At 36.4% G+C, this 19,449-nt stretch overlaps 1 long non-coding RNA gene across 1 annotated transcript in view; it reads left to right on the top strand.

The window, feature by feature from the left end:
* Window positions 1-19,183, top strand: part of LOC104911240 — a 137,604-nt gene extending 118,421 nt beyond the window's left edge. The window contains exons 12-13 of the long non-coding RNA XR_002115423.2: window positions 15,376-15,686; window positions 17,254-19,183. This is a non-coding gene — a long non-coding RNA (uncharacterized LOC104911240). The remainder of the gene's footprint in view (window positions 1-15,375; window positions 15,687-17,253) is intronic.
* Window positions 19,184-19,449: the final 266 nt, after the last annotated feature.

Here is a 19,449-nt window from a genome sequence, read left to right as displayed (position 1 = left end):
AAAAAAAAAAACAAGTTAAACTGTGAGGTCATTGTAGGTATATTTAGAATGAAACAGACATAATAAAGCCCCCCAAAATTTTGACATTAAGGGTAAAAAAATCAAACTGGTTTTGGTGGCTATATTAAGAATTTCTCCTGAAGACTTCAGACCTCACCGTTAGTATCTTGATGAAAATGTGTTTTCAATCTCCGGCATTCCAAGATTCTAAGTAAATAATTCTGTCCTTGAACTGTATTGCTGGAAATTCTTCCTCTTGAACAGAGAAAATGAAAGTTTTAAAAAAAGATAATATTCATTAATCTTGTGTAGTGTGTTTTCTGGAAGACATACATATTTCTGAGGGGAAAAGCACTACCAAGTTTTAGATATGAGGCCAAATTTTTGTGTACTTGTATATCATATGTGCCCCAACCAAGATGTTATAATAGCTGTGTATCCTTGTAATGTCAACTGAGGCGTTCGGTTACCATGAAGCAGAATATTTACTTTGAGATTGTAAAGCATTAAATGAGTATTTGGGGACTGACTTGAACAGTCTAGTTTTAACAAGACACTTAAAAAAATCAATCACTAGCAGTTTGAAGAAAATGGCTTAAAAAGACTATGGAAATACACCATAACTTTAACATCACATGCTTTAACATCAGTTTAAGGGCTGTATAACTAAAATCTCTTTGTCAGGAAGTTTAATCCTTAGGAGGCAAATGGCTAAAAATAGATGAATATATGGATACTTTAATTACAGTTTATTAGATTTTTTTACTCAATTTACTCAAGTTCTGTTACTTCATCATTAGGGGAGGAGAGATGATTGCAGCATTGGCTTATTTTGAACATGAAGTACATTGCTCCAGAAGCTTACCAATTTGGTTGTTTTGCTCTGGGTCCTCTGGTCTAAGCTGGTTTGGGTTGCTTTCTAAACACAGTTAACTCTTGACACTGCCTGTAGCCACACATCACTTTCATACACAAAGAACTCCAGGCTGGTTGGTCATGCCTCTACTCAGAGGCTGAGTGTGTGAGTAAGTTCTGACCAAGGAACTAAGGAAGTGTCTCTTCTCTCTTCTGTTTATTTTGTGACTATGGCACAGTCTTCCTTTTGGCAAGCTTAGTTCTTTAATTTCTGACCAGTGTCCTTTGGTATTAAAGTACTCTGGAACAGATCCTTTTATCGGCAGAAATTGTGAATATACCACAAATACTGATGAACTGTAGAGAAGCAGACTAGCGCTCTGAATTTTTCAAGTGTTCACGTACCAATAGAGAAAAATTAGATAATATTTCATTGTAATTTTGAAAAGCAGTTTTGAATTTAAAGGAAAGAAACTTCTTCTGTCAAAGAACTTAAAGTCTTCCTCAAGCTGTAAGCTTGGTATTTTGGACAGACAACTACTAGGATTATGGAAAGGGGAAATGAAGACAAGAAATAAATTTTCTGGGGCTGCTAATGTCTGTAGTTCCTATAGGCTAAAATTGTAGGAAGGAAAAAAAAAATTCATAGAATCATAGAATAGCTTAGGTTGAAGGGTACCTTGAAGATCATCTAGTTCCAACTCCACTGCCATAGGCAGGCTTGCTATGACCCCATCAGCCTAGTGTTGAACGTCTCTAGAGATGGGGCATCTACTACCTCTCTGGGCAACCTATTTCAGCACCTCACCACACTATGAGTAAAAAATTTCTTCCTAACATCTAACCTAAATCTACCCTCTTTTAAACCATTCCTCCTCGTCCAAAATCATACTAGGGAAGAAAAAAAGGCTACATAATGAAGTAAGAATTGATGACAGATTTCTGTCCTGTCTTAAGGCCACTAGAACAGACTGTGTTCGGCATTCCTTAGACCTTTGCATTTGACATAAATATATTTTGTGTGTGGCTGTCCACCCCATGTAGTAAGTACTTGGTCATTATGACTGGAGTTAACAGCAGAATTCAGGGTCACAGGTTAATGGAGAACAGTGTGAGGGTGTGAGTGTCTGTGGAGACTTTCATCAAATATTCCCAATAACCAAGATCACATCGTTAACATTTACTGCCAGATAACACTTGAGTTAATGGAAACAAATGCTTGAAATGAATTTCTTGCTGCCATCTTGTGTCTAAAGGCAAAATGGCAAGGAAATTTCTAGAGTTCCAATTACTGCTTTTTCATTCAATATTGAGATGTTTCTCATATTCATGTTCATAAATCTTTGCCCGTGTTTAGGCAAAGTCCAGTCCTAATACAAAATTTTTTATGGTTTACCCCTGAGAAGCATGGGGAAGTGTAATTGTGTTTGTGCAAAAGATTTTGTGAATTCTCAGTGAGAACTCTGTAGAGTAGCGGGTCAGTTAAGCTGTTAAACATTGCTCTCCCCATGCCTATTCCCAGCAGAATCATTTTTATGAGGTACAAGAAGAAATACTTAATAATCCCTACTTCCATAGTAGACAGAGTGTAGTCTGTGTTTGCAATTTTGGCGATCCTATTAATTTTCTCTGTAAACACAGCCATTGTACGCCTTCATACTATGCTTTAGAAAGACTGCAAAGTGCTGTTGCCCCCTGCATAGAATTTAATTGGAAAAAATTTGTAGCTTGAAGTAGGGTGCTTTTCAGGGTGATCTGACTGAGACAAAGATGATGTAATCTGTTACATGAGGTTTTAGATGAATTTCCCTCACACATTTCTTCTTCATTCTACCTGTTTTTGCTCCTGAGACTTTGCTTTTCTGCTCTCCTCTTCTTACATCCTGCAAATACCAATGAATCTTTAACTCTACCCCTTCTCAGCTAACTAAAACTTTTGTCCAATAAAAGTGGCTGTTTCTCTGAGCTTACACTACAAGGAAGCATTGTAATTTCCATTTACATCCACAAAGCCAGCTGTGTAAGACAAGCAGGAGTTGGATGCCTCCCTAGCACTTTTTGTGGTAGAAGGTGCTTGCAATAGCACTAGCTCTGAGTTGTTACCTACTGTTTACTCTTGACCTTGATTGTGAAGAACCCACCTTGTATGTCCTTTTGCTGCAATGGTTTTATTGAAAGCATCTGAACAGACTGTGACATCCATATTTACAAGGTAACGAATGAAGACAGTGTTAGTAGAATTATACTGAAGAAAGAAATTCAAATCAGCTCACCTAGATAAGTGAGTAAATGGAAAAAGTTTTGCAAAGCACAAGAGAAGGATGATCTTGCACTGAGAACAACCATCCAGTGTGTTTTCTCTTCCATGCTAACATCCACAGTTACATCACCTAGTTCTTTAATAAGTGTTTGATTATCTTTCCAAGTTGTACTGGACCCATTGTGAGATTTTATTTTTTTGGCCATTAATGTATAGCCATATATTTTTTGATCATTTTTGAAGAGCTACACTTACCATGCTCGCTGCAAACCCAAACTTTTTCAGTGTTCTGTGTGAGAAATTGGTATGCATCTCTTCCCTGTCAAACAAGTAAATATCTTGGGGGTTCTTGGCTTGAAAAAATGTTTGGTGATATTCTGTAAAGTCAGTCAATGGAACTCAAAATTTTTGGCTTAATTCACTGATGACTAAGGTTTGTTGACTTTAATGAAATTATGTCTGCATAGATGAGAGTTTGAATTATATAAGTGCAGAAAGCATCTCTTCATTCTGTAGGCTCTGGAAACGTTGTTGGCTTAAACCACTGGAACAAACTACCCATGAGAGAAGTGAATTCTTTCTCTCTTGACTTTTCTAAGTAAGACTAAATGCCTTTATGGAAGATATATTTTATTCAAACAGAAATGATATGGCTCAGTGCAAAAGTACCGGGATGAAACTCTGTGGCCTGTATTAAAAAGTCAGATGTCTTTCTGGACCTCAAAAATCTAGGGGTCTTCAAGGTTTTCTGTCTTTCTTTTTGCAGTTTCCTGTTATTGATTATATTTGCTGTTTCCTAACTAAGATTGCAAACTCTTAGGGAGCCAAAAACCTTTTTGTAAATTTGCCTGTGAAAGAACTGTAGAGCAGCTATAAGTGATTGAGGGCTGCTTTGCTGTTGACAGTAATGCTGAATAGTTATTGACATATTGAAGTACTAAAATGAGAAGTCCTTCTCAAAAGAAAGTGGAAATTTTTCTAACATGCTTAAGATATATTTCATTGTCACTGAAATAGCAAATAGTGTTCATCAGTTATGGATGATCATTAATGTTCAGTGCTAACATGATTTGAGATGACTTTCAGGTTCTAATTCTTAAAGATTATTCTTTGAACTTTTTTGCTGTTTAAGTCTCATGTTGCAGTAACAGGTAATATTTGCTTCTGAATTTATAACTTATCCTTGCAACACTGCACTTTGGATATTCACATATTTTTTGGAGATGAAAGCTCAGCTGCTGGCACAGGAGAAAACAGTCTCCTCAAAGAATTGTCTGGACTTAACATCTATTCTCAAACTGGATCAGTTTAGCATCGGCAAGAGTCCATTTTTAATCAATCTGCTAACAGAAGAGTGATAGAGTGGCTACTTTCCTTGAGTTAAATAACTGAAAGCAGAACTTGGGGTCAGTCTTTGGTGCTTGGGTATCACATCTGTTAATAGAATTGACCACATTTCTACAATGAGTTATTTCAACAAATGTACAGTTGACTGTGAAGCTCTAAATACACTCTGAAATGAAAGGAAGGAGAGTCTTGAATTTTCAGCTGACCTTTAGAAAAGAGATTATATCACGTAGGACAGTGATAATTTAAATGCTCCAGAAATGCACTAGCTGTAACTGCACTTTTTAATGGAAGACTGGAATTGAATGTAGATAGAGATGGCTAGATGCCACATGTACTCTTCACTGATATAATTTCAGAATGATGAGGTAAAAGCTTTGCTGATGTAATGCTCAGAAATGCTCTCTTTCATGAAAAAGAGCAAAAACCCCAAATGTCTGTGCTGAACTATGAGAGCTGTTATTACTAGCTAATGTTAATGTATCTCAGCAAAAGCAGTGTCCTAGAAGGAACTGAAATATTCTAAACAACAGTTTGTTTTTTTTTAAAACCAGTACTTAATAAAAGTGGTTTCCATAGGAACTCAAATCTATGAGACCTGACAAGTTTTTTTTAGTTACATTATGACCGGCATATAATAGCAATAATAGAGTTCTTGTATAATGCTTATGTATGCCTCATGTATTTTGATTTCCTGATATTGTTTTTCAGAATAAAACATGGGCTGTATCTTTTCATTTCAAACATATCTCTTTATATCTCCCCTTTAAGTTTCTGTGAATTCATTTTTATTACTTATCTTAGGAAATTTTTTAAATTTTTTAAAAACAGGTATGGGATGAAAAGTTTGGGATTTGTTTTTATCATCAAGTAATCTTCTAGCTGTGGATTCCAGCTTGAATCCATGCCATGCAAGTCTTTTGGAGCTGGTAAGAAAATGTCACAACTGCTAATAAGAAATTGGACAGGTGGATGGAACTCTATTCTCCCTCCAGTACATTTTCTAGTCTGTTACTAGTCAGAACCTGGGCTGCTTGACATCATCTCAGGACTGATCCACCTTCAGTACTGCAAGCTACTCTGAAATTCAGCTTCTGAGATTTTCAGGTTCAGTCAAGCCTCTGGCAAGGATAAGTATTCCCATTTTAATCTCCTTCTCCCCTCTCCAGTCCTTATCTGCATAGATTGCTCCATCTAGGTTCTGATTTGTGTTAGTAGCATGTCTACTGATTAATAGTTAGTAGTTGGTGTATTTTTCCTCAGTGATACATTTAAGGAGTGCATGAGGGTAATTTGTATTTCTGCTCTTCCACATAAGTGCAGAAAATACTATACTATTTTTTAGATAATAGAGCTGAATGTGCTAACACAACTTACGAAACAGCTTTTTAACAGAAATGATTCTCAAACATAGTTCCAAAGTCCTTGTCTCTAAATGGTGTAGATTTCCTCCGAGACTTCCTCCAAGAGAGAAATCTTTTGGTTTGTCAGTGTGACAGATCTATTTAATAATAAAAGCCACTGGAAATAAACATCATGTATTTTATTGGCATTTCTACACATTGAACTGTAGGGGGAGGTAAGGTCAGATGTTGAATATACAAGGCAACAATTGACAAAATAATGTACAGCATTTGTTTGGTGTCCAGCCAACGATTTGCAGTGCTGTTAAAATAGTAAAGTACATAGCAAATATTTGATGTGCCAAACCACAGAAGATGGTTGATGATGGTTATGGAGTGGAAGAGAATCACTAAGTAATCCCTGTAGTGTATTTACTATACTGTACATTTTGCACATGCTATTTATTATACTGCTAGTAATATGTTTGTAGTTCTTTTTTTCCCATAATATATTATCATGAGCAGAGACCCAGCAGGAGAGCTTTACTTATTGTGAAATAATAGTTACGCTTCTTGTTGTCCCCTTCGTTCTATAAAAACCAAGTTAGCATTTTCAGGAAGGAACGTTGCAGAAGTGTTTTATTACCATATAGAAAACTATTCTGGAAATAAAATTAGATGTAAAAATATATAAGAAAAACAGCTAAGATAATAAACTCAAAAACAAACAAACCCAATGCACCTGTAAAGCAAAAAGAGTTGTGCTAATGAGAAAGCTGATGTTTTGAACTTTTGCTGTCTTGCATTTGATTCCCTATTTTTTCTATTAATTTTACCACTATTATCGTACTTTTTTGTTTTGTTTTTCCTTTTCTCCTCTCAACATGTCTACAGTTCAGTTCTCTGCTCTGATGAAAATGTGGTCTTGCAGCCATGCAACTCACTCACTGTGAGCAATGCAGCTGTACAAAGTCAGCGCTCAGCATCTGCAGTCACCTCTGGAGGTGGGAATGGGACTTTGTTGATTCCCAAGCTACACACTGCATCACTGTGGTGTGAAAACATCTAAGAAAGAGGTTTCCTTGGAGTCTGCCAGTGTGTTTTAAAGTCCAGCTCTGTCAGGTATTTAGGACAGAGTTGGCTTGCATTTGTTTTGTGTGTGGGCAGGTGTCTTGAGCAGGGCTAGGAGCTTGCTGTATAATATTGACCCTCTATTTTGAAACTCCATGAGAAATCCTGAATTTTAAATGTTTTTCTCCTGTAATCTAGCCTGGATGATTCCCTAGGTTCTACTCTATTTTCACCTGTACTGCTAGACCTCAGCAGTTGAACTGAATTCAATTGGGGGAGAGCATAATGAGTTTTTAATGTTGCACTTAAAAAAATTAAAACAGGAAAAAAGAAGTCTGTCTGAACATGCCCAGTACAAGTTATTACAGAGATATCTGTGGTTTAAATGTGGACCAGTTTTCAGAACAGAAATAGCCTTCAAGACTGAGACTTCAGTCCTTCAAATACTTGGTGTGATACTTCAGGCTTGTGAATGTCCTGCTTGAGGTGGGACTCTCCTTTGCTTAATGTTAAACATGTGCTTAAGTGTTTGTCAGACTGAAGTCTGCAACTTTCTTCTCAAGACATCTATGATTTACTGTGTGCATTTGCTAGGCAACTTTAAACAATGCACCTTTATTCTGTTTACAGCAGCTATGGATCCATTTCTCTGTTTTTGTGGAAATCCGTGTTTGGCATTTTCAAGGATGCCTGAGCCAAGCTCAAACCTCAGTGTTTGGATATGGGGTGATGGTAGACACATGTCTTGTCAGTTCCATGGTTTTGTTATTTTATAAATGTATTTGATTATACACTGGGCTTATATAATGAAAACAAAGCTTTCATTAGTCTGGATTGGGAGGGGCTGTGGTTGAAACGAGGGGAGAGGAATGACAGAAAAGAATCATGGGGAGAGAGGCAGGGCAGGATGCAGGAAGACAAACAACCTGTGATGCTACAGCAAGTGAGGGGAAAAAAAATCTGAATAGAGCATTTGAGAGATGAATGATAAGAGCTGGCTCCTTCCCAGCTCCTTTGCAGAAGTCAAGAAGTGGACTAGTGATCCAAATGTATTCCTGAGTCTGGACTGCAGGTACATTTCTGTCTTTGTGTGAGACTGGCTAATGTCAGCAAGAGGATCTATGAGTCTGGGAACTCCAGGGTTTAACACTGTGAAGGCTCCTTCCCTCTCATAGTTGTATTTTCCCAGGTGGTTAGAAGGAGGGTACCTGATCCCTGCCATAGGTTGTTGCTGGATATTTAGGCACCAAATGAATGGGCACCAGAAGGATCAAGCCCAGTGGAAAATGGTGGTCTTCCCAAAACCGCATTTTAAAAAGAATTAAGATTAATTAGTTTTATTACTGTGTTTTTATAAATTGTATAGCATTCAGCATTATGGGATCTGATCAACTGACAAGAAGGGATGAACAAAGACTATCTGTATCCTCTTTGCTAAGGACATATTTCCCTAAGCAGAAGTTCAAACACTGGGTAATGAAGATGCTTGGATCTCAGGCAGTCTGGGACAGAGAACTTTACCAGTCACATTCATCCTAAATCTTCCTTATAGGATCTCTTCACAGGTTAGGGGAAATAAGGAGCTGAAGCAAAGTGCAGATCATTTATGGGGATGTGGAGAGCATTGCAGAAAAGTGGGCAGGAGTTTTTGTGAGTATGAAAAGGCAAAGAACATAAACTGTAGTGAAAATATCTCTCTCCTGAAGATGAATAGCTAGATTCTCAATTGATGTACATCTCTGTAACTTTGGCATCAGCGAAGCTATGCTGATTTACACCAGCTGAAAAATCTGGAATGGAACAATGCACTTTTTGTTTAATTTTTATGTGCTCTTCAGACCATCCGTCATGTCCAGTTGGAGAGGAATAGCATTTGGTAGATGTTTAGTCTTGACTTTTTTTTTCCTGAAATAGGAAGTGAATTAAATGACAGAATAAGGCAGTTTTATTATTAGTGCTAACTGAAGGGTCTGAAAAAAAAATAAAATTGAAAAAGAATTTGTCAAATAATGTATCTGACATCACAGTAAGATATGGGCAAATACATTAATTCTTATAAAAACTGTTTAATAGAAATTTAGAGAAGTTGTGCTGGATATGACTAGATTTACAGTGTTGGCTGTATAAAACATTCTGGCTAATCCATCTTTTTCATAGTATATTTCACATAGACTCTATCTGGTGTACCTTTATCATTTGCTGGTAACAAGTGCTAACATTTAATCAGAAGATCCAAGATACAGGGATTATCATTTCTGTTTTAGCTACTAAAATGGAATTTGGACTACTGTCTGCTTTACCTGCTGAATTTGTTTTGTTGTAGTGGTTGAAATCATGTGCTAGTAGTGTTTTGTAGCCCTTACAAATGTCTCATTCTGAATATACATGGTTGAGTGGTGGCTTGCTCAGAGATGAAAGAGTGCTGAAGGAATAGAAATGATCTATGGACTGATGTCCATGCTCACCCAGAATCACTTGGACTTGAAGGGTCTTCAAGCAATCATTGAATCTTTTGCTAAAGCAGGTACTCTGTACAGGTAGGCATCCAGACAAGTCTTCATCTCCACATAAGGAGACTCCACGACCTCTGCAGGCAACCTGTTCCAGTGCTCTGTCACCCTTACTGTAAATAAGTTCTTCCACATGTTAGTATGGAAATTCCTGTGTTCAAGTTTCAGGCCATTACTCCTTGTCCATCAGTACTCACCACTGAAAAGAGCCTGGCTTCATACGTTTGCCTTCCATTTCCCTTTAGATATTTACGAACTTTTATTAGACTCCCAAAGAAACAACTGATTTTAGGTAATTCTAGCTGTGCTAGACAAGGCTTTGTAGCAGGTCATTTCCTTAGTGGTCCAAGGAATTGATTTCAGATTCTGTGAGTTCCCATTTAGGATATGGTCTACTACAGGGCAATACATATATAAAATTATAATTGTTATATCTGGACAATAATTCACAGTCTAACCTGTACTGACTTAAAAAAATAATAATAATTAAAAAAAAAAAAATTTCAAGGTTCTGTAGTTTGATGTGGGAAAAATATGCCTAAAATATTTTTCTCAAGCAAAGCTGTATAAACTACCCTTCCAGTCAATGGAAAATACCTGTGTGGGAAATGCATTTCCTCTCTCGTAGAAAACTAACAGTTTCTAATTTCTAATTACTGCATTCCAAATCAGAAAGGAAGATAGGTATGTGATATTTTCAACAAGACATGAATTAAAAACAAACAAACAAACAAAAACCCAACAAACAACAAAAACCTTGTGGAAGAAACTCAGTGAACTCAGGACTACCTCCCAGGCAGCGTGGCTAGGACAAATAGCTGGGCAGTCCAGGAAGAAGACCACCTTGCTACTTAGCAAGGCTGGTGGCAAATTAGCTACCAACCAGCCTTGACATCAGGGAAAGCCCAGTCTGTAATAGTTCAGGTTAATCCTGTGTGAACTGCAGTGGGAGAGGAAATGCCACTGGGCACAAACTTAACTCCCTTTTTCTTAGAGGATGGAAAAACAAGATTTACTGGCAAATCACTTTGTGAAGAAAGTGAGTGAGCAATGCTTGATTGTGCCTTTTTACTGACATACAAACAGCATGTGGAACGTGCTTTATCTTGTGCAAGTGTGTAAGCAATTTAAACTTATGCTTTTTACCAAGAGAGGCAGTGAAGTTCAGCAGAATGAGGAGTTTCATCACATCACATAGCGCCCAAGTGAATAAATTTCATGTGGGTTGTGCTGGTATACAGTAGTACACCAACTGTTGCTCATATGGCATTCGAAGTGTCCAACCTGATTCATTGGCTTCCCAAACCACTTAGTGCCAGAGGCCTATATAGCAGTATGCTTCTCTTGGACAGATAGTTCCTAAAAACATAAATCCCTGTGTGTGGTTACTGCAGAACCAGAATCTGACTCATTGCTTCGCAAAGCACTTTTAGTTGCTTTGGAAATATGCTGATATGCACTAAAAACCCAATAGCTTTGCTGCTACAGTAATGATCTACTACCTTAGGATTGTCAAGAAAACTTTGTTCTCTGTTTTTCACATCAAAGTCTCTAGGAACTTCATGTGACAATTCAAACTGGATCCCGTAACTCCAACAACTTTGAATCCATCTTCTCATTGTTCCAACTGATTGGGAGCTCTCAAGGGGTTCTTGCAGCATATAGTTTATAGCAAAGTATTGCACAATTTTCTCTCCATACAGTAGGGGGTAGTAAAATACTCAGAGACAATGTTTGCAAGAAAAAAGAACCAAATAGTAGAGCAATGGAATGGAAAATAAACAAAATGTCTATTTTTAAACCAAACTAAATCCATATAATTTTAAGTGGGCAACCTTTTGAGTCCTAGTAATACAAGTTCCTTAAGTGTTTGATGCTATTTAATGTTTAATGACTTGGCCTATTAAAAAACCCCAACATATTAATTCTATTAATTGCTGCACTTTCAGGATGAAAGTATCAAGCCTTTTAATTGTGCTCTGAATGTTTAGGATGCAAACAAAAGTGCTCATTGTGAACCTGCCAATTAAAGTAGCTGCCAATAGGGAAAGGAGACGTGCCTGTGGCTTTCTTTGGGTTAGCTGAGGTCATGTCTACAACTAATGCACAGGTTCTTAAGGAACTTTGGCATCTGAAAGCATGAAAATACCAAGTAATACTCAACGCTTTCTATTAAAAATTTTGTAGCTGGTCTGTTCTGAAAGCAATGTTTACAGAACAACATCAAAACTTTTTTTTCCCTTCTCTTATTTATTAAATAATTTATTCTTTTAAAAATACATGTAATGCTTAAAGAATGCAAAGTTCTGTCTGAAATGTCAATGTTAAAAACCTGAGTACAGTACAGGACTGCAGTCTAGTCCAACAGTCATAAACCATGTAGGAACCAAGGAAAGCTGATGGGAATGGCCATGTGTTTCTAGGTAAGAAATAGTTTAGAATGATACTGTTATCAGACTTTTGAAGTAACAGTTTCATTTCTACTAATTCATTGTCTGCATATTTCTATAGTACAGTTTAACATCACACAAAGTAGTTCAGTAACATCGCACTTCCCTTCTAAACACTGCATAAAACAGACTCTTCATTTTTTATAAAGTTTTTATAGGACTCTGTAACCTCTGGAATTGATTTCTAGTCATGTTCCCACCAGCTGAGCGTGATAAACCTAAATCCCAGTTCATTTATTCCAGTGTATATTGTAAGCAATCTGAATGACTAACAGAGAAAGTACACTGCCGCAGTGAGCTGTGAAGAGCTGAGAATCTGCATCAATGTTCCCTATTGTAGGAGGAAAGCTGTATTTAAACACATCTGTGAAATAAAAGAGATTAATTTTACATTTGTGTAAAGGTTTTAAAAATTTAGATTTAAATGTATATTTCTATCTCACATGATTGAGCTTCAGAGGAAGATTTTAAAGAAGGTGTAGAAGCCCTTTGTTATGTGTATACTGAGTTTGTGCTATATAATTCTTTGTGTTTTATTGGTATCTATTACTAAAGATTCTGCAGAAAATGAAGAAAAAAAAACAACAAAAAATCTTGACACCAAATCTATTTTATTTTCAAGAATATCCAATTATCACTTGCATATCCTTGACAAACATGTCATTTCTCTTAGCAACAATATAGGTGGCTTTAACAAATACTTAATCCTGTGAAAGAAAGTCAAGGAGCTCACTTTTGACATGTAAAGTTGTACTCACATACCTATGGGATGAATTCAGTGATAAATTGCTTTCCCTAGAAAATGGAAGCAGTTCTTACAAGGTCTACTTAATATTCCAATGCCAGTGTTTTGGATGAGTTTTTGTCTTTCCAATTGAATTTAAAACTTTATGTTCTGGTAGTACTGTAAGTCATTGTGTGACTGATGCAACACCCATGCAGAGACAGAAGCTGTTGCAAAGCTAACATAAGTTAAATATGTATTTATCTGAAATTCATCCACTTTTTAAACATAACTTTTGATCTGAGGTAGCTGGAGTAATTGTTAGATGGCAACATGGTAGCCACCCAACCAGAAATTTCCAACATTTTGCTTTCAGTTTTGTCAACTGATAATGTGTAGTGCAATTTTTCTGCTGTTTAAAATGCTATTTAAAATAGATGTTTCTGAGTTGGCAGATGTTAGCAGTGGAGATACAGTTGAAGTAAAAGACTGACCAATATTTTACAGCCACTTTCACAGTTGTTTCTGTCATCACTGTGGAATGTGTAAGACAGAATGATGTAACGACGTAGATGAATGTGGTTCATGTGCTGGAACCACAGATTTTTTGCTATAGATATGTATGTACACTCTTTTTCTATTTAATAAATGAAGGCACAGATGATACATGAAGGTTCTCACATCTATCTCTCATTTCCATCTATGGATTGCCTACTAAGTTCAAACTAACTTCTGAATTTGATATAAAGGATTCTGCTATCTAATACAAACACTTAACAATATCAGTCAAGTATCCTGCAGTGACATCACGTTGCCAGTGTCCTCCCTTAAGTTTTCCACAGCATCCTTTTTTCTCCAAGACTGACTTTTAAACAGTGTGTTTCACAGGATAAACCTTACCCTTATTTATGGTTTGTTTAGTGCTGAACACTATTTCAGTGTTTAAAAGATTCATATAAACATAGTCCAACATACTTATAAAAACAGATTTTCTTGACTTAGTGCCTTAATAATGTTCTTTAACTTATATTTAATCTGTTGGAAAAAAGAAAAATTAGTGGCCAATGCAGTTTGCCATTTCTTGAACTTAATTCAGAAAGTTTCAAAGAGTAGGTTTGGATTAGAATTTGCAAATAAGGTTTGAAAATGTCGTCTTAAAGTGAGATACTTGCCTGGCCACTGAGAATGGAAAAGAGAATGTATAAATAGTTTTCTTCTGAAGCTGCTGGGGACAGGTAACCTTGTGGTTAGATTTGGAATTTGAAAAAAAAGACTTGATAAATTCTTTTAGTGTCAAATCCTTGTGATTGGCAGGAATAATAATACTGATATAACTGGGGATGAATATCTTTAATTTTCCTTTAGGAACTGGTGACAGATAAGGTCTGGAAAGGAGAGCTGTAACAAGTTTGATTTAGTTTGATTGTTTTTTAAGGGTTTAAAAGAAGACTGATGAAGTCATAAGCAAATATTTTATTTTCAATATTCCTGGACAGCATTTTTCTATTTAAGGAAGGTTCGGGATAAGGGTAGAGAACTAGAAAAAACGCACCTATAATAGTTTTCTGTGGGGTCTTCTGAGATTGAAGTAGAATGGTACAGGCAGAGGCATATGCTTCATATTAGGTATTCCAGTACAGATTAATCCTCTGTCTACAGTATGTGCTAATTTTACAGCCCGTTTTTCAAAATCAGATTTTCAGAAAGGAAGGTAGAAAGCTTTTTTATTCTTGCATTCCACTAGACTAGCAGAAGTAGGATTAAAGATTCCATAAGCGAGAACAAATACTTTATGTTCAGATTTACTACACAAATTGGTGACTTTGATTTAAAAATTTTTAGGCTTAGGTTTAGGGTGACATTATGGCCTAAAAGAGAGAGGTTTCACCAGCACTGTTTGATTGTTTAGGACCAACAGAGATCAGAAAGATTGGTTGTTAATATGTTGTCTCAATAACATTTTCTTCATTTTCTTTACTGGGTTACATTTCAGTTTCTGGTTAAAAACAACAGAGTTAAGAGAGGCTTGTTGAGCCTAGGTTGTCACCGATTCTGGAATGGTTTCAAGGATAGGAACAAGGTTAGTATAATTAAAGACAAATGCATTCACTCTATTTCTTACAGAGTTTGCTCACCTAATTTGGTAGAGGTGGAGATTTAGAAATGTTAGTGATGATACTGCTGGTGCCTTTAATACATTTTTGCTGCAAGAATTAGTTCAAGACTCACAGGTTAATTATCATGATGCTTGGAGTTTATCTCAAGTTTGGGCAAGGAAAAGGTTGCTATGTATATGTAAATGTATTGAAAAATGTACGCTATGTAAAAATTAATGTAACTTTTGAGCACAGTAAATAAAACTTGAAGAAGTTGGTGTCCTATAGGACTCCACATGATCATTAGAGATAGGAAAAACCTAGCTTATCAGATGCCGTTTATTTCTGTTAGGTTTTGCTCTAGCTATTAACCAATAACCCAACAATGATTGTAACCTTTTGATTGTATAAGGACTCACGAATACAAACTTTTTTGTTTCCAGGACACACATAGATTCCATAAAGCTGATTTTATTATAAGTGCTTACAGAAGAAATTGATAATAATGAACAACAGTATATTGTGTTCACCCAAGGATTCTAGAAAGTTTCAAGAGATGATCTACATTTAGTGTAAAATCCTTAGAAACAATTTAGAATATTCAGAAAACACAGGGTTGAATACTGTACGTTGGTTGAGAATCAACATGGATTCTTTAGAAAAGATAGAAAACTTATGCATAATGAAATTGTAGTTGATATAGTCTATTTGGTTTGTAGGTTACTGAAAGCCTTTAAAAAAGCCAAGAATTCAGAGGATAAAAGAAAAAAACTTCACACATTGTAAGAGAACTATTTTGTCACAGCCTGAACTGGTAATTGAGCACCTGGTGAAGATGAGTGGCTGACCAAGGAAGAACAGATGCAAGCAATTCACCTGTACTTTCCATGTGACTGGAAAGGGTGGACCCTGGGTTGACCCCTCCCTGGGCTCATTTAAGGGCTGGCTTCCAAAAGAAGAAGAAATCCTGGATGTAGGCCACTTCCTGAGGTGGATCATTCTGTAGCTAGATGCCCTTATCATCAGTCAGGTGAGTGAGCTTTTTCTTGTATGAGATTATTGGTATTCCTAAGAATGTTTTGCTTGGTATTGCAAAGAATTTATCGGAAGCAATTTCACTGCTTCCAAGGATCGACATATGTAAAGGTTAGTTAAAAGACAAAAACAAAACAAACAAACAATAAAAACAAAAACAGAGGAAGGAGGGGATCTGTCTTGGGGTCTGTACTGACCAGTATTAATAAGGGGATCTAGAATTCAGAATGAGAGAACTTTGAGATATTTGCTGGCAATACAGAAAAAGTTATTCAGAATAGCTATGCGAAGTAGTGATTTCAAGATAGGTAAAAGATGGTATTTTTTGCCTCATATTTTGTTGTTATGCTGTGAAGTTCTTTACTATGAGATGTTGCGTTTGTTAAAATGCTCAGATATAAAAAATCACAGATGAAAAGACAGCATGGTTCAAGGCTTTTAAAGATAGAGACGCCTCTTCTGATTCAGGAGCTACTCAGCCACAGATCCCTGGAGGCTATGAAAATATTGTGGGGAATTACTGTCATATATTGCAGTGTTCTCAGGATCTTTCCTGGGAATATGCTTTCGGGCGCTACTAGAAATTGCTCCTGGACTGATTAGATGCTTCACCTCACTGAATATATTAAGGGAAGATCTTTATTAATGCACCTTATGAAAAAGGATCAAATATTCAGCATACATCTGAATATATAGGCATTTGTCATTTCATTTTTCCTAATCCTGCTTTTTGCAATGTAAAAGCTTGCTATTTTTGTCATTTTACTGCATTATTAAAAAAAAGTAGACAGCTCCTCTAGTAAGATTACTCTAGTACTGTGCTTTCTGGATGCCTATCCACATCTCTTTATGAAGTTCATGATTGCTTCCCACAGTATCTGTAAACAGACAAACTGTGTCAAGTGACAAAGATTGGAAATAAATTATTTTTTTTTTTTTACACAACTGTCCTCGTTTTTGAAGTTAAAGATGAGAGAAACTAAGATACTTAAAAGCATGTATGTATGCATTTTGAGCTCTTTTGCAACGTGAAATTTATGTTGCTAATCAAGGAAGCCTTGCTTCTAATGTGCACAGTTATTAGGTCAAAGGAGCTGCTTTATTTCTGTGACAATAATGAATTGGTTGTAATGTCATACCTTGCACTTCATGCCAGAAACTTCACTAGCTGAAATGAGTAGCAGTTTCTTTAGATGTTTAAATTATCTTCAGGAAGTTAGGAGGAAAGACTTGATCATTTAAATTGCATGCAGACCTGATAAAAATGCTGTATTGCTCAGGAGCAAATCAGGCTTTGAACAGATTTGTAGATAATCAGGTCATTCTGTATTTATTGGAAATCTTGCTCTTATTGCAAGAATATTTCTCATCAGAATGAATCTAGAGGCAAATGGAAGGGTACTCAATGTACCAGCACCAGAAATATCTATCTATATGTCATAAACAAAACACAGCTGGCCGTTCCTGGGAATCTATCTCCAGTCATATAGCTTTTATGATTCTAACAGTGTACTTCTGTACTTCCCCTTTCATGAAAGTAATAGGCATTCCATTTCATACAGGTAAGAACTTATTCAGTGCATCAGTGTTCTCCTGTCTTCGTTATATCATGGCCAATTTAGCTTGATTCTCTATTTGTGGAAGACAGCTTTATCTATAAGCCAGCAACAGAGGTGCTTATCAGACTTCTTCAAGCAAATAAAAATTATCTTTGCAGTATATTTCTTTTATGATGACAAGACCTTCAGCTTACAACATCTATTGGCTCTTCTAATATCAGAACTGCGCAAGAAGAAATATGTTGGAGATGCAATGATTATTACTTTAGTGAGAACTACTGGTATGGAGTACAGGAGAGTTCAAAACTGATAAAAGTATCTTAATGCTCTTTTTACACGTGAGATTCTGCTTCTTAACTTATATTCTTGACAAAGAGATCTCTTTTCTTTCTCATACACATTCTGGATACTTGTAGCTCTGTTGCTGTATTTTGCAAAAACAGTAGGAAGTGAAGATAGTATTAGATGTCCTTGGATGCCCTGTGATTTGCAGTAGCAGGAGAGATCTTTTATTTGATACCAAACAATAGTTCAGTATAGAATTTTCTAAACTCAATTTGGCTTCTCTCTATTCCCCAGAACCAACCTGGCATTTCACAATAGAGGAATCAAATGTTGTTTGGCAGCATCTGATGTTGCAGCTCCTTAGAGCCTGATCTCAGAATTTGGCTGTTAAGAGTCTCTCTATTTGTAGTCAGCTGTGTAAAACAACAACAACAACAAAAAAAAAAAAGGGCATCAGCAGAGCTGTGACCCTTATACAGTTCAGCGAACTGCGAAGGCAGTATCGTTATTACTAGTTTTAAACCATGAATATGTGTTGGTTTTTCTTACAAACATGAGGTTAATGAAGACCTGCCACCAGAAGTATACAGCATATCACTTCAGAAGGAATTTCATTTTGACCAAAGAACGTGGGCAAAGAACGTTCTATCTTCCAGTGGCACGTTAGCCAGAGGTGCACTAAGAAGCAAAACCATCAATCTCTGAAGGGTACAGACACCCTGTTTAGCAGATTAAACATTATTTAATCATTAACGAACTGCAGAAATTCTTGAAAGTATTCTATGTAATGTGAATGTATTACTAATCTTCTAAACCTTTGAGGCTATTGGAGTAAAACATTTTTTAAACAACTATGTGATCTGGACAGTCTCGCCTGCTTTTAATACACAACATTTATCACTTGAGTCAGTATCATAAGTGGATTGAGTGTTACTTAAGTGATATTTGAACAGCAGATAAGCCTTAAGTGAACTGTGGGTTTCTGCTCACATGGTAGTCATGCCCCACGGATGGTTATGTGGGGAAAGCAGAGAATGGTTCTAACCTGGTCCTATATTCTTGTACCCTTAGAAAAGTAGTTACGTTGCTTCTGCTTTCTGTCCTATGTATAATGTGTAGAGATTACTGTAACTTTTGTAGACCTCACATTGCATCATTGATGTTCAGAATGGAAATTTAGCAAGAGTTGTGCTTCCCTAATTGTGTTTGGCATACCTTCTCTCAGTTGTAAAACATTGCCTGTTGAGACCTGATGGGATTATGATCTCTTTCAAATAAATTCTTGTCGTCTTCTACCAATTATTGACACTTGTTCTATGGGTTTCTTATCAATAACTTATTTTGACCTATATGTTTCCAAACAGCATTTCATTAGCACCTGGTCTTGTTACTGCATTAATAGGGCTGGCAATTAAATGCATCTTGCTCTGCCATTTAGCTTGATTTGAAATGATTGCTGACTTAATAATATAACAGTAAATATGAAAGCTGAGTTTCTAACTCTTTCTGTAATAAATATTCCTGCATCTGCTCACTCATTCTATGGATTGCTTTCCCTTTAGTAGCAGTCTTTACCAACAGTCTCAAGAACAGCAAGAGCTGTTGGTTGTGTGTTTTTTCTGGCCTACCAGTGTTACATGAAGATACATTGTTTTATGCTTACTCTTACTGCTACTGCAGCTAATAGTCTAGCCATTAATTTTTCTGTAGCACATGGATTAAATGGTATTTACAATACATGGCACTTGCATTCTCCATATTGTTCGTTTAGTTTGGAGTTTATGCACTTGTTCTGTAACAATCCATTATGTTCATTTCACTGCTCACTCTAGTTGCTCCTTCAATGAGTGCCGTGTCTGTGAGGGTATGGCTACTGCATCAAAAAATATACAAATGATCTTGTTTTTATTCCTT

This window comes from Meleagris gallopavo, chromosome 5 (assembly GCF_000146605.3).
Source record: "Meleagris gallopavo isolate NT-WF06-2002-E0010 breed Aviagen turkey brand Nicholas breeding stock chromosome 5, Turkey_5.1, whole genome shotgun sequence".
Taxonomy (NCBI): Eukaryota; Metazoa; Chordata; class Aves; order Galliformes; family Phasianidae; genus Meleagris; species Meleagris gallopavo.
Note: the sequence above shows the minus strand (reverse complement) of the source record. Positions and strands in the feature narration are given on the sequence as shown.